Genomic DNA, 16,708 nt, shown 5'->3' with positions numbered 1-16,708 from the left:
ATCAAGCAGGGGGTGCTTGATAATTTCTCTGTCCTCTGCACATCAGCGGCTGTGGCACACAGCTGTAAAATAAATAAGACAAGACAAGACAAGACAAGACAAGACAAGACAAGACAAGACAAGACAACAACCACCTCAATGACCATGCCCAAGAGATCTCAAGCTGACACCAAACTCTCTCCAGGACCTCTAAAACCTTATCTAGAACCTCAATCAATTTGTCAATCACATTAGATCTACTTTGTATTATTCTATGCCAAATTCTATTAGCAATGTTGAATTCAGTATAATACATTTTCAGTTTTTTTACCTTTGGATAAACTCACATTACACACACACACACACACACACACACACACACACACACACACACACACACACACACACACACACACACACACACACACACACACACAATTTATTTATGCCCACAGAGTGGCTTATCACTCTGTGGCATGTACTGTTTTGGTAGAGTTTTAAAAAAATGAAATCTTTCCAAAATGTTCAGTTTATTTTACTTTAATATTATTTGATGAAGATAGAAATAAAATCTCTATTCAGACACATTCCAGTATTTTTTCTGACTTACATTATTTTCTAGGTATGCTTACATTATGATATTAAGGGGGGAAAATCACCCTATGTCACCCTAATGACCATAATGTCTCACATGTGGAGGAAAGGGGAGGGGCGAGGAGATTCCATCAAAGTCAAAACAAAGTTTTAATGTAGGCAATTAAATACATACATTTAATCCATGCTTAAAGATTTAAGGACATTATACTTATGATGGGATTTCTGACGGAAATTAAGCTCCTACTGCAGTGGACAGCACAACGTCAGGTAGGCTAATAATCAATCATTAATCTGATGGTGTCACCCTTCGAATATAGACCATCTACAGCAGTGGTTCTCAAACTCTTTCACGTCAACAAACCCCAATTTAACACTTATCAGCCAGTGGACGTCCATTTGAAAAGATATACGCCAGGGACCCCCATAAGAGAAGATTTTTATGGCTCTGTAGTGATTCCATTTTAATTTCAAGGACCCCCAGTACATATTTAATGGCATTTCTATCTCTGAGATGATATATGTTAATTTAACTCTCAGAATGTACAAATGGAACAAAATGGACCTGTTATCATTTAGCCAGGGACCCCCTGGAACTCCCTCAAGGACTCCGGATTGAAAACCAATGATCTACACAGGCTCCTGTGTCGTGACGCTTTTGTTTTGGATCGGTTGCTTTTACAACAGCAACTGTTAGCCACACTGGAGCATAAAACCTCCCCCGGTGCAAATATTATCATTGATATAGTTGAGAACCAAATGGACCCGGCGTAAGGATACGTACAACTGACACAAGGATTGTCTGTGGTTCTCAAAGTAGTGTCCGGTCATTATCGCGTCCGAGTGATGGAGTTCCAGATGGTCCACAGCTAAATGATAGATATAGGAACCAAATGGACCCGTATGGCGTATGGGTCTGTAACTGGTGTGCGTCGCGGGGATGTCTTCTTCCCCGCGCGTCGACCGTATTGAACCGGGCAGGTTGAACGTTCCCTACCGCGGTCCGCTAGCTAGTAAGCAGCCGACATGACACTGACGTGAGCCTGTCGAGCGGCAGAACCACACAAACACACCGGTAAACCGGCTTGGTGTATACACCAAGCGACGCGCGCCACTATGAGCTTGTATATCTGCTATTTAATTGAAGCGGTTTGTGAGGGAAACACACATTTAACTCAACAGTTTAAATGTGTGTTTCCCTCACACACCGCTTTAACTAATAGCAGATATACAAGCTCATAGTGGCGCGCGTCGCTCTGTGTATACACCAAGCCGGTCCACCGGTGTGTTTGGGTGGTTTCTGCCGCTCGACAGGCTCACGTCAGCGGGGAAGCAGTGCTGCTGCAGAGCCTGCAGCACACATACTTTGCTGGAGCAAGACTGAACCACAGGCGAAAGCACAACTAGTTGTCATTAAGGTGGAGGGGGTAAAAAAGAGTGTGACTTACCTTATCAGAGCAATGTTATGAACTTCACATTACTTCTGAAATTCCTTTCAGAAGTAATTCCTTTGAATTCCTTTGAATTGAAATTGACTTCATAATGTTATAATTCCATCTTCACCATCAGTTCACTGCTTTCCCTCTCACAATGGATACAAATTTGAAATGAAATCCCACAATGCAGCGCGGTTCAAGTAATTTGTTGTGATATCACAGTAACATTCTGAACACAATATTTTATTGTGAGATATATTGTAAAGTGTTGTGTAATCCTGATAACAATTTAGAGTACAGTCATTTATTGTGTTATCACATGATGGTGTGATTACACAGTTATATTCAGAATACAGTATTATATTGTGAAATAATAATGTAAAGTAATAATTGTGAGATCCTGGTAATATTTCTGTGAGGGGCAGAAAGTGAGAGGCAGCAGTCCTGCCCTGAACCCAGCAGCCATGACCTCTATGACAGTCCTGCCCTGAACCCAGCAGCCATGACCTCTATGACAGTCCTGCCCTGAACCCAGCAGCCATGACCTCTATGACAGTCCTGCCCTGAACCCAGCAGCCATGACCTCTATGACAGTCCTGCCCTGAACCCATGACCTCTATGACAGTCCTGCCCTGAACCCATGACCTCTATGACAGTCCTGCCCTGAACCCATGACCTCTATGACAGTCCTGCCCTGAACCCAGCAGCCATGACCTCTATGACAGTCCTGCCCTGAACCCATGACCTCTATGACAGTCCTGCCCTGAACCCATGACCTCTATGACAGTCCTGCCCTGAACCCAGCAGTCATGACCTCTATGACAGTCCTGCCCTGAACCCAGCAGCCATGACCTCTATGACAGTCCTGCCCTGAACCCAGCAGTCATGACCTCTATGACAGTCCTGCCCTGAACCCAGCAGCATGACCTCTATGGCAGTCCTGTCCTGAACCCAGCTCTGGCAAACAGAGAACGTCCTCTTTATTACAAATGTAATATTGTTGAGACTGTCTGTTTTGGGTCATTTTAACGTCTTCTCAGGGGGTTGGGGGGAATGCCACCCCCTCACCAGCCAACTCAACCCCTCATCACTCAAACCAACATTAGCTGGCCTTCTGCTCAGCTGCTCCAGCGCCCTTTCTGGCCACCTGAGAGAACCAGAGTCTGTAGATGCTTTTAAAACGTGTTTTTAAAACAGATCAGGGCTACTCAACTTAATAATATTTGAATACAAAAATATAAGCGGGTGTGGGAGGAGCTCGGGGAGTCCATGGAGAAGGACTTTCGGGCAGCGCCAAAGTTGTTCTGGAAGACCATACGACACCTCAGGAGGGGAAAGCGAGGAACCATCCAAGCTGTGTACAGCAAGGATGGGGATCTGCTGACCTCAAATGAGGAAGTCGTAGGGCGGTGGAAGGAACACTTTGAGGAACTCCTAAATCCAATAACATCAGACCCATCCTCCCTGACAGGAGCAAAGCCCGAGGATGATGGAGGGTCTGCGTCAATCTCCGGGAAGGAAGTCACTGAGGTAGTTAAACAACTCCACAGTGGCAAAGCTCCGGGGGTTGAGGAGATTCGTCCAGTGTTGAGGGGCTGTCGTGGCTGATACGTCTGTTCAACATCGCATGGAAGTCTGGGACAGTGCCGATGGAGTGGCAGACCGGGGTGGTGGTTCCACTTTTCGAAAAGGGGGACCAGAGGGTGTGTGCCAATTACAGAGGTATCACATTGCTCAGCCTCCCCGGGAAAGTTTACGCCAAGGTACTGGAAAGGAGGGTCCGGCCGATAGTCGAACCTCAGATACAAGAGGAACAATGTGGATTCCGTCCTGGGCGTGGAACAACTGACCACCTCTTCACTCTGGCAGGGATCCTGGAGAAGGCCTGGGAGTATGCATATCCGGTCTACATGTGTTTTGTAGATTTGGAGAATAGTAAGGGGATTTTATAAGATATTTGACCAATCTGCGAAGTAAATCGTTACCAAGAAATTTCTTCACCAATGTGTTTCTAAAGGTGTGTAATAATATGTACTAAAAGGTTGAAATTCAACTCCCGGGGGAAACCTCATAAAAAAACTGATTTGTGTTTGTGTCCCATTAATTTGCTATACAGGAAAAAAATACAAAAAATAAATATGCTTTAAGTAGCATGTGAGGGGTCAAACTAGGGGTTTTCATGATGCTGAATCCATTGCAAGCATTTGTTTTGCATGAAAAACATTCCTTGGGCTAAAAACGGATCCACAAAACGATGGTTTAGTGATGAATCATCAGTTTTCACGTTTTGTAGGGGCCATTTGTATTCCACGGAATGTTTTTAGTGCAAAACAAATGCTTGCAATGGATTCAGCATCATGAAAAACCCCTAGTTTGGCCCCTCACATGCTACTTAAAGCATATTTATTTTTTGTATTTTTTTTTCTGTATAGTAAAGTTAATGGGACACAAACACAAATCAGTTTTTTCATGAGGTTTCCCCCGGGAGTTGAATTTCAACCTTTTAGTACATATTATTACACACCTTTAGAAACACATTGGTGAAGAAATTTCTTGGTAACGATTTACTTCGCAGATTTTCTTATGTTCCCCTTACTAGAAGGCATATGACCGGGTCCCCCGGGAGGTTCTGTGGGAGGTGTTGCGGGAATATGGAGTGAGGGGGACCTTGTTGAGGGCCATCCAATGCCCAAAGTGAGAGCTGTGTCCGTGTGCTCGGTAATAAGTCGGATTCTTTTCCGGTGGGGGTTGGCCTCCACCAGGGCTGCGCCTTGTCACCTATCCTGTTTGTGATTTTCATGGACAGGATCTCGAGGCGAAGTGGTGGTGGAGAAGGTATAAGGCTTGGTGAGCTAAAGGTTGAGTCACTGCTTTTTGCGGATGACTTGGTCCTGATGGCACCATCGGTCCAAGACCTTCAGCTCTCACTGGATCGGTTTGCAGCCGAGTGTACAGCGGCCGGAATGAGGATCAGCATCTCTAAGTCTGAGGCCATGGTTCTCAGCAGGGAACCGATGGATTGTGCAGTCCAGGTAGGGAATGAGACATTACCCCAGGTGAAGGAGTTTAAGTATCTCGGGGACTTGTTCACAAGTGAGAGAAAGGGGAAGACGGAGAAGGAGATCAGCCGGAGAATCGGAGCAGCAGGAGCGGTTTTGCAGTCGCTGAATCGCACTGTTGTGAAGAAAAAAGAGTTGAGCCGGAAGGCAAAGCTCTCTGTCTTCGTTCCCACTCTCACCTATGGTCATGAAGTGTGGGTCATGACCGAAAGTATAAGGTCTCGGGTACAAGCGGCCGAAATGAGTTTTCTCAGAAGGGTGGCTGGTATCTCCCTTAGAGATAGGGTGAGAAGTTCAATCACCCGAGAGAGACTTGGAGTAGAACCGCTGCTCCTTCACTTGGAAAGGAGTCAGCTTAGGTGATTCGGGCATCTAGTACGGATGCCCCCCGAGCGCCTTCCTAGGAAGGTCCTCGATGCACGTCCCACTGGGAGGAGACCCCGTGGCAGATGGAAGGATTATATCTCCAGACTGGCCTGGGAACGTCTCGGTATACTCTGGAAGTCTCAGTTGGAACTGTTACCCCCGCGACCCGATTCCGGATAAGCGGTGGAAGATGGATGGATGGATGGATGGATGGTAAATGTAAATATGTATATAAAACATCAAGTAAAATATTAAATGAAAATAAATACACATTACTTAAAGTTATACCATGTAACTTTTTTTTATAAAACAAATCTTAAAATTGTCCTAACTGTTAAATCGCTAAAGTTTTACACCCACTCCGTTATTTTCAATTTCTAAAGCCTTCTCTTTATATGTTTTCTATGATCCTGACCGGGCCCCGGTTTTCGCGGAAAAATTACGTCATCATACACTACCGGCCAATCAAAGCGAGGGTTATACACTGCCGGCCAATCACAGCGCATCTTGAAGTGGGGTCGCTATGGCGGCCATATTTGTAGTCGCCCGTGTGTCTCTATACTCGGGTAAAGGTAACCTCGCCTACCAGGCAGGGTGAAGGAGTCCGTTTCTCCGGAATGCCTGAACGCACAGGAACCAGGGACCCCTCTAAAGATAGATCTCAGCGAGGTGGAGGCAGACACGGGGATGTGAGGCCCGGTCCGCGGCGAAAAACGGCCGAAAGACGCGGACGCGACCGCGGTTTGCTATGACCACTAGGTGAGCAACTTACACAGTATAGCTTTAATTATGTGCTTTTATTTTAGATATATGACTTAGTTTTACATTGTTGCAATTGATTTGATTTGGACATTGCACCATCCGTGCCACTATGGCAGACGAGCACCCAGTGGCGCCGGCAGGGATAAAATAGTGAGGGGACGGTGGTGTGGGCGTGGCCAGGTGGTGACGTCATAACCGTAACCAAACGTACACCTCGGACTTTAGTATAACACACTAGCACAGCACAATGTGTTGTTAGATGACAATTGTAGGCTCTATAAGTATAGCTCTGGATAAAGAATTTAATTCAACTTTTTCACAATACATATTTTTATCCTGCTGTTCTTATTTCAATATGAATTATTATGCCCTACAATGTTGTAGGCCTATTATGCCTTCTGTAGGCATTATGAATGAGTCAGGGCTCTGCTGCGCTCAATGTATTTTCGAGAAAATAAATTAATGTGATTAAAGTAAGGGAAATTCAAAGTACTATATAGTGAAAGTTAGAACTCAGAAATTAACTGCTTTGCATCGCACTGACTACAGTAAGTGAGGAGAGAGAGAGGGAGTGAGCGAGCCGACGCTCGATAGCAGCCCGGCCGTCAGGGAAGAAAAAAGAAAAGTACTCACAATCTCACATGTTTTACTTTAGTAAAAATAGAAATACTCTTTTAGAAGTAGGCTACCATGTCCAAAATGTACTTGCATAATGACGTTTTGGTATCAAAATGTACTGTATAAATAAAACGTAGGTCTATATTTGCAGAATGTACCATTTTACAGGTTTTCACAAATGTAGCCTACCATAGATACAAATATTTTAGCAGATCTAAGCTAACAATTATAGCTAAGCGTCGCATTGTGATCGTGTAGGCCTATTTTCATTTATAGTGACCTAAATATAGACTGCACTGGTTAATGTATGCCTTTATAATAATCGAAATCTGCAAAGTAACTTAACTGTTTTCAAATATTTGTAGTGGAGTAAAAGTAGCCTCCAATATTTGCCTCTGAGAAAGCCTCAAACTTACAGTAGGCTACTTGAATAGTAATTTACTTTAGACCACTGCAGCCTGGCCTCATCAGAACCGGTTGAACATGTAAGCATGAGTGACTGCCTGACTGGGGGTCGCATGAACCGCCAGCAGCGATTGAGCAAGACAATGAGGACATTGGGACCATAGCGCCGTTTGGGGGGAAAAACGGACCAAAAGACAGAAGAAATAGGTCGAAGCCTGAAAAGTGGGGTGGCAATCCGGTCCAAAAAGACCCGGCTCCGACGCCTATGCGAGCATCTCTGTGATTTTTCATGTCTAGGACCCACTGACTCTAGCCTGACACTCAGCCTGAATTGCTTTTCGTTTCACTCCATTATTCAGTCTGAACGTGCTTTCATCCAAGGCAGTTTCTGGGATGGGCGTTGCCAAAGAGGCAGTCTTCTGCGATTGGTTCACCGTCTGACCAACACAACAGTAACAAAGCAGATGATGTAGTGTGGTTATGTGGCTGGCTAATGGCTAGCCTGTTGCTTGCTAGTCAGGGGTGAAAGTGGTTTGAAATTATTGCCAGAACTGTCCCAAAATGAACCCCCCAAAACCCCCGAAATGCATAGAAAATTGCATTTTGGCACAGTTATATACACACAATAAAAACACTACAGGTCCTACAGCTGAATTAGGCTACTGCATTACACTTACTGTAACATGAAACATGATTGCAATCCTAAAGGAAATATCTATAATAAGCCTCTTTATATTGTTCATTGTTCCATACAGAAGGGTAAGCAGTAGGGCTGGCAGAATTACCTAAGATAAGATAAGATGTTTATGGTCACTGTAGGCTACAACAACATTTTGTTTAGTATATCCACATACAGTAGCAGCATCAACAAAGAAAGAAATACTTAAAGAGCAACGTTATTCCATCCTAGTCAAGTCACCATCACCTCTCTTTAATATTTGTCTCTCCCCATGCCCCTACACATATATAAAGCATTTTGAGTACTTAGAAAAGATCTATATAATATAATACAAATTATTATTCATATTATTATAACCAGTTGTGTAAAGTAACTAAGTACATTTACTCAAGTACTGTATTTAAGTACAGGTTTAAGTATTTGTAGCCTATTTTACTTCTACTCCACTACATCTCGGGGGTCCGTGGCCAAATACATATCATGTTGGGGGTCCTTGACATGACAAGATTTGAGAACCACTGATAGTAACATATTAACAGTAACATATATTAAGTAAGTTAAATAAGTTATTTTCATAAAAACTGTTAGGATTTAGAATACCTTTGTAGAATGTGCCTATCAGTGGTTAAGGACCCCCAAAATATGTATTTGCCCACGGACCCCATCTCAAAATGTTTTTTTTCCACTGATGGACCCCCTGAAGCAAAGCTTTGAGTTAAAGATTTTCACTCTAAATGTTGGTCTATTCTGCATCTAGCTTAAGGCCACAGACTCATTGGGAAACGTGCGGTCGTCTATTCTGCATCTAGCTTAAGGCTGCGCACGGCGCATGCAGGCTGCGCCTCGCATGCGGCCACAGACGCGAGATCGCCTTGTCAAACAGACAATACACAGATGGATAATCTGTACACTGACACAAACGCACGGGAATAATTTAGAAGCACTTTAACAGAAAATATAACTAGTAACACTTGTGTATGTTAATCTGATTTTAGTAGATTTTTTCTTCTTGGACGTGCGTTTGTGGCAGCTTAATTAATATGGGATTTTGACAGCTTGCTCCCTCCTCCTCTTAACGGAACGCCGTTCCGGCTCTGAATGTTTTAACGGAACGGGGGTTCCGGCCGTTCCGGCTTACTTTCACCCCTGGAGTAATATCCAAAAATGTGTTTTACATAAGTCGGCCCAAAGGTGGCGCTATAAAAGCCTGATGTGAAAAATGCAGTGAAAAGGTTTTTCCTTGGCCTCTAGGGAGTGCGTGTACAAAGTTTGACACTGATTGGTGGAGTTATAGGTAAAAACAAATTGGCCTGTTGGGGCTGATTTGAACATTTTGACGTGGCATTTCTTCCTCGGCCTAGTGGGAACGTGTGTGTGCGATTTCATGATAATTGCACTTTGCGTTTGTGATTTGAGGCATTTTGATCAAAACGGCTCAATCCTACAAACTTTGGAAGCCAATCTTAGCCAATCAGGATGGAAAATGCATAATCGGACAGATCCATGTCGATCACATACTGCCTACCGATTTGTAGGATTTTTGGACAAAATCTCTAAGAGTAGTGTACAGAAATGTGTTTTTAAAGTGATCCCTGACTAGTAAGCCATGTAGGCCTTAATATGTTATAATAACCCTCTTTAACCAAAATATACAATTTAAAACAATTACAATATATTCCTTTGAGAGAAAAAAAGTTATATTTTCAACCCATGGGGGGAGCCATTGCACTGTTCGTCGCATGCAGTGATGACATAGAAGATGCATTTTGGCTGGACGGGCCCATTTAAAATGGCAGTGTAAACAAGTTTTAGATGTTGAATTAAACACTTTACAGGCATGGCAAAACATCCTACTTGATATGAACAGAACAGAAAAGCACCACACTACTAACTACAGTTAATCTGAGCTTCAAGACAATGTTTTGAATATTGTAAAGAGAACGTTGTTTTGACGTTCCATATTAACCCTATGGGCCCGACCAGCCAAAATGCATCTTCTATGTCATCACTGCATGCGACGAACAGTGCAATGGCTCCCCCCATGGGTTGAAAATATAACTTTTTTTCCCTCAAAGGAATATATTGTAAGTGTTTTAAATGGTATATTTTGGTTAAAGAGGGTTATTATAACATATTAAGGCCTACATGGCTTGCTAGTCAGGGATCACTTTAAACATCGGCCTCATGGTGGCACTAGAACAGGCCCATTTGAAAAATGTGGGTCAGAGGTTCTGAATTGGCATCCAGGGAATGTGTGTGCTCATTTTGGCAGCGACCGGGCCAGCGGCGACTGAGATTAGGTGGTAACAAACTGCGAGGACGCACGCACGGACGGACACACGCACGCACGGACGGACGCACGGACGGACGGATGGAGGGGAAAACATACTCTCCCCCATGCCTTCCCGCTGGTGGAGACAAAAATATATATACAGTAGGTAAATACAAAGAAGGGTCAGGGGGAGGGTAGGGCTGGGCTAGGTTTGTTTTTACCAGTTACGAGTGGCTGCCGCCTGTAAGTGGTTTTTCAGGGCAATTTTAAAGGATGCTAGGGATCCACATTCCTTTAAGGCCTTCGGTAAGGCGTTCCACATTTTGGTGGTATAGCAGAAGAACGAGTTTGACCCATGGGGCCCGATTTTGAACGTGGTATGCTATGCGCTCGTGTAGTATTTAAGTCCGGTCGCATATGATTGTGGCGAGCAACACCCTCATATGCGTTGTTTTGCAATTAAGAAGTGGGAGCTTAGTCATATCAACGCGTTGTGCGGCGCCCGCACGCATATTTAAGGTATGGGGAGGTAACCTATATAAATCAACCTGCGCTGTGCGGCAGTGCAATTATGAAGGTCGAGTAACTGAAACAAATAACGCATATCCTTAGACGTGCTTTCTTCACCTTTTATGCGCTAAATGACATGTTTATGCCCACATGAGACTGGGCGGCAGCAGCCTTGCTTCACAAGAAACAGCAGATAGGCATATACCCTATAATTCAGCCACATTTCTTCATTCTGGTCTGATTAAAACAAAACAAAAAATCCATTCCTTCTTCTGTACCAGTCATATGGCTCCCCCATGAAAGATATCACGCTAATATGGGACTTCTGGGATTTATTTTATTTAATTATTATAGGTTGGCAAGACCGGATTTTTGCCTGCTGTAATTTGTGCATGAATAGATGGCTATAGTCGGCATGGAAAGCACATTCACAGGACCATGGATAGATCTCTTTCAATTTTTAAAATCGCTTCATATGCCCGATCTATGAGGAATCAATCTGCTGTTTTGCTTTGCTTCACATAGATGCGTGATCGCTGTTCGCGATGCGTCATGCCAAAGAAGAAAAAAAAAGCTCTCGAAGCACTATAGGCTATACATGGCATGTTGACAGCTTTTAGGTCTAAATATGTTTTTTTCGGACACACACATGTACAGTAGGTGCTACAGTGCAAGGACGTGCAGCAGCCGGGGCATACGTGTGGCTGCCATCACCTTGCTGTAGGCGCTGAATTAATTAAGTAATTAATTAAACAGCCCTATTCTTTTACATCTCTGTCATTTTTGGTCTAATTTTACAAATGTAAATTTCTAAATAATAAATGAAATGTATTTATTATTACTGTACTCAATATCAAACAAAATCAGGTGGGATATGTTTTATTTCGTTTAATTAGGCTACCGGTTCCATCAGATTCCTTTTTTTGGGGGGGCAGGAGGCCGCCGTGCCTTTCTGTAGCCTATTAATTAATAGGCCAATATACGTCCATTGTTCACTCAACAAGACCAGCCTATGTCACACTGACACGCTGGCATGAGATGAGAGGGACAAATAGATATGTGGACGTGACAAAAAAAGTATTATATTAATATAGCCTTCTCTCTCTCTCTCTCTCTCTCTCTCTCTCTCTCTCTCTCTCTCTCTCTCTCTTTCGCCTTTTCTTCTCTATACGGTTCAAATAAAACAGACCTTATAGAGTGTGAGATATTTACAAGCATGATATCACTGTGATATGTGAATAAGCATTAGCCCCTCCATCCTCTGCTTTTATGCCAGTTAAAGGAATGACTGACGAGATTCTGATTGGTGAATGTACCTACCGGGGTCAAGCTATCCGCTTTTCAGGTAAAACACACCCATGCATAATTCTTCCGTGCGCTTGGCTGGCGCACAATTTGATCAGCGCAAATCACATAATCAGCTGCTGATCGTTATTCATGCGTCAAACGCGATCGTCGGCAGTCGGCATCTCCTTAGCACGGGCGTTAATTACCGTCTTCTTAATCGAGCCCTTTGACTGACTTGACTCTGGGTTGAACAGAACACTGAACATTGAATACTTTAATATCAGTTCTCAAAGTAAAAGCACAGGACAGTATACAGTTCAGATAGGATTTAAACCATTTAGTAAGGGGATGTTATAAGATATTTGACCAATCTGCGAAGTAAATCGTTACCAAGAAATGTCTTCACCAATGTGTTTCTAAAGGTGTGTAATAATATCTACTAAAAGGTTGAAATTCAACACCCGGGGGAAACCTCATAAAATATATAATGCTTGTGTCCCATTAATTTACTATACAGGAAAAAAAATACAAAAAAGAAATATGCTTTAAGTAGCATGTGAGGGGTCAAACTAGGGGTTTTGCATGAAAAACATTCCTTGGGCTAAAAAACAGACCCACAAAACGATGGTTTAGTGATGAATCATCACTTTTCACCGTTTTGTAGGGGCCATTTGTAGCCCACGGAATGTTTTTCGTGCAAAACAAATGCTTGCAATGGATTCAGCATCATGAAAAACCCCTAGTTTGACCCCTCACATGCTACTTAAAGCATTTTTTTTCTTTTTTCCTGTATAGTAAAGTTAATGGGACACAAACACAAATCGTCTTTTTTTTTGTTTTTGTTTTTTATGAGGTTTCCCCCGGGAGTTGAATTTCAACCTTTTAGTACATATTATTACACACCTTTAGAAACACATTGGTGAAGAAATTTCTTGGTAACAATTTACTTACAGATTTTCTTATGTTCCCTACAAGTTCCCCTGCCAGCACTATGGCGTGTTTACATTGGGGTCATTGTGGGCTACTCAATTGACAGACAAATAGCAATATTTGCACCTATTATATTTCAGAGTGGTTTTAAGTGGGTTCCGGGGACCCCCAAGTGTCCTTTAGGGCTTCCAGGGGGTCCCCCACAGCCACTTTAACCCTATTTTATTTTATACTTCAATTATTCAAAATTAGTTGATCAACAATTAAGGTCATAATATTGGTTGCAATAGTAGGCCTATGGTGTTAAAAAATTATATATATACAAATAATAATCTTCTCGGGGGTCCGTGGCACAACATATCTTCAGATGGGAGTCCACAGAAAAATACATATCAATTTGGGGGTCCTTAACATGAACAACTTTGAGAACCACGTTAGAATGTGTTTATAATTATTGATGAATTGAGTCCAAAGGACTCCAAAACAAGCAATGGTGCTTTCTATGGTTTAAATCCTATTAGCAGAGCTTGACTTTATTATGTCTGAGCTGTCCTGTACTTTAACCTAACTTTTAGTGTCTTATTAATAGTAATATCCTAAAAAGAGGTAAAAATCGCACATTTCTCCCTTTTTAAAGTTACAAATTATGTAGGGTAGAGTTATTCTATCCAAATAAGAATTTCATATTTGAATTCCCCATGAAGAAACACATAATTTAGACACCCCACATGTTAAGATTTCATTTGGATTTTAATATCTTATAACTGAGATAGAACAGGTACAATTAGCAACTTAAAAATGCAAATTGATGTAGGATAGAGTTGTCCTATCGAAAAATGTCCTATTTGAATTCTCCATCAAAAAACACATAAAATGGACACCCAACACGTTTGGATTTCCCCTCCAAAAAAGTTTGACCCGCGAAGGTCCGGTCCCTTGGGGCACGCATCGCTACTGATATAAAAAAAATGTATAGATTTTATATATATATATATATATATATATATATTGCTGCACAGAGAAAACAAACAAAAATTTATTTTTCTTTGATGATGGCTAGCCAGATGATAGTTTACTGAGACACTACACTGTCTCTCTGCATTTCATGTATTATCTTGTGTTTTCTTAAATCTCTGTATTAAGGTTGTCCGACTATGGTTGTAAAAAAAAAAAATCACAGTCCACAGTGAAGAGAGAAATAGAGAGATGAAAATAAAAGAGCATAGAGTTTAAAAGGTAGGGTTAGTGAATAAGTGCTAACATATTCTGATAATAAGTAATCATTGCTATAGGCTTGTTTGTTCAGTAAGAATGGTCTCTCTGTCTCTTCAGCTATTGAGCTGAAGAAATGGTAAAGAGCCCACAGTATATCAATGATTACTATCACAACATAGTGCTTTAAAGAAGTAGTTCACTTTTCTACCTTTAAAAGAAAAAAAGTTACTGGGTTTCCATGACAACCATGTTGCAGTAAAGCGGGTCTTGTTTTGGAGGAGGAAGGGTCTTCATCTTGCAGTAAATGTAGGATCCAACAAACACCAGCAGCAGGACGCACAATTCAGCCACTTGGAAGTAAACAAACTCATTGTGTCCTGAATGACAACACAACACAACACAACACAACAAATATGTGTTACACAAATATCATTATTATATGTCTAACTAAATGAATAAATAGCCAATTATTTTGACCCTTTTTATTTTATTTTTTGTTGTTGTCTTTAGACCAAGTTTGTTAATTAATTCCTCCCCAGTGTCTGTGTTATCACTGCTGTTGTATCCTACTGACCTGCCAGTAGTGGAGCGGCATAGCACAACGATTGTGCACTTTTTGAAGAAAGCATGATATTTCTACCATAGATAGTACATACCATAAGGTTTATTTTCAGATATGGAGGCAAGTCAGATTTGATCCGTGAGGCCCGGGAGAGGTCAAATTCAAGATGGCCGCAAGTCCAGCGTGTCTATTGTTCAAACACACATAATTTTGAAACCAAACAGAGTAGGAAAACACTTAAGGTGTCATTTCCAACTAAGTTAGGGATGCCCATTCATTTGGGGATACTTTTGAGATAATCAGAATTCATGAAAATGCATTTAGGTCAAGGTGAAGGTCAAATTACATTGAAATTTGGTGAAAAACGAATAGCTGGATTCAGGCAGGTCTACAGCTAAAGATATAACTTGCCCAGATTAACTGAACACTTTGTAGGACTCAGCAGAGTCATGTGAACATTTTAAGCTATGAAGATGTGTATGAACTGTTAAGATTGTAGGCATGACGGCAGTTTAAAAATGTGTTGAAACGGGGAAATTAACTGAATTAGCACAGTTTGAAAGTTCCATTGGTTTGAATGGGAAGTACAGTGTTCAAACAAAAGGTTACAGCACAAAAAAAAAACAATAAATCACACAGATTATCCATAGAACATTTTGATGTATAACATGTGTATGTACTGTAAAAATTGTAAGCTTGACAGCAGTTTTTCTCAAAATACTCAAATCACGTTTACAAAAACAGCAATATTAGTGGAAGAAATATGTAACAAAAATAGGCTAATGTGTTCACTTCCGGCAGAAAGCGTGAACATTTGCACATAGGGGTATTTTTGTGCGCCGAATTCAAAAATTGACGGTCCCAAGCACTTTTCCCATGGGATCTGGTGGCTCTAATTCACTTACCATACTAGGGAAAAAAGACCCCCCAAAAATCTTATTTAAATAGCATGTGAGGGGTCTATCTAGGGGGTTTTCATGATTCTGAATCCATTGCAAGCATTTGTTTTGCACAAAAAACATTCCTTGGGCAAGAAATGGACCCTACACAGGCATTGACACTAAGTCTTGCCCACCTGCCAGGGAAAAAATACACTCAGGTTTGACAAAATTGTATTATTTCGTTTTTCAACTGATTCTGACAGGAAATTAGGTCTACTAGCCAGGATAGAAAATCTACCCTGATCTGGTCACTGCAAATACCCACAGTGGCCAAATCAAGTTGGGCTCCCATCGACTTTCTATACAGGAGGAAAATACTCAGAAAAAGAATCTGCTTTAAGTAGGATGTGAGGGGTCTAACTAGGGGTTTGTCATGATGCTGTATCCATTGCAAGCATTTATTTTGCACAAAAAACATTCCTTGGGCTAAAAATGGCCCCAGAAAATGATGGTTTAGTGATGAAAAGTGATGAGTCATCATAATAATCACCTTTTGTGGACGTTTTCTGGGGCCAATGAATGTTTTTTTTTTTTTTTTTTTTTGCAAAACAAATGCTTGGAATGGATTCAGCATCATGACAAACCCCTAATTAGACCCCTCACATCCTATTAAAGCAGATTTTTTTCTGGGTATTTTCCTCCTGTATAGAAAGTCGATGGGAGCCCAACTTGATTTGGCCACTGTGGGTATTTGCAGTGAGCAGATCAGGGTAGATGTTTTATCCTGGCTAGTAGACCTGATTTACTGTCAGAATCAGTTGAAAAACTAAATAATACAATTTTGTCCAACCTCTGCCTTATATTTACCGGACTATTTCCTTGCATGCTTCATGCTGTTGAACACCAATAACTGGGAGATTGATAATGGTGGCTTTGTGGTGGTTGTTTGGATCTGAGTCTGATGCTTGATGTTTCCCCCATCAACTATCATGTTGACTAGAGCCAAGAGAGATGGTGGCAGTTTTCCTGGAATGACCCATCAAATGAGAAACTTGCATCAAACATCTCTTTGCACACCACCTGTGCTGCACGCATTAAGTGCATGGTATCATTGTCATGCTGACAGGCCATCAGGAGAGCTGGTCTAATGTAC

This window comes from Nannobrachium achirus (assembly GCF_963921795.1).
Source record: "Nannobrachium achirus genome assembly, chromosome: 4".
NCBI lineage: Eukaryota > Metazoa > Chordata > Actinopteri > Myctophiformes > Myctophidae > Nannobrachium > Nannobrachium achirus.
The sequence above is the reverse complement of the archived record's forward strand: the minus strand, read 5'-3'. Positions refer to the sequence as shown.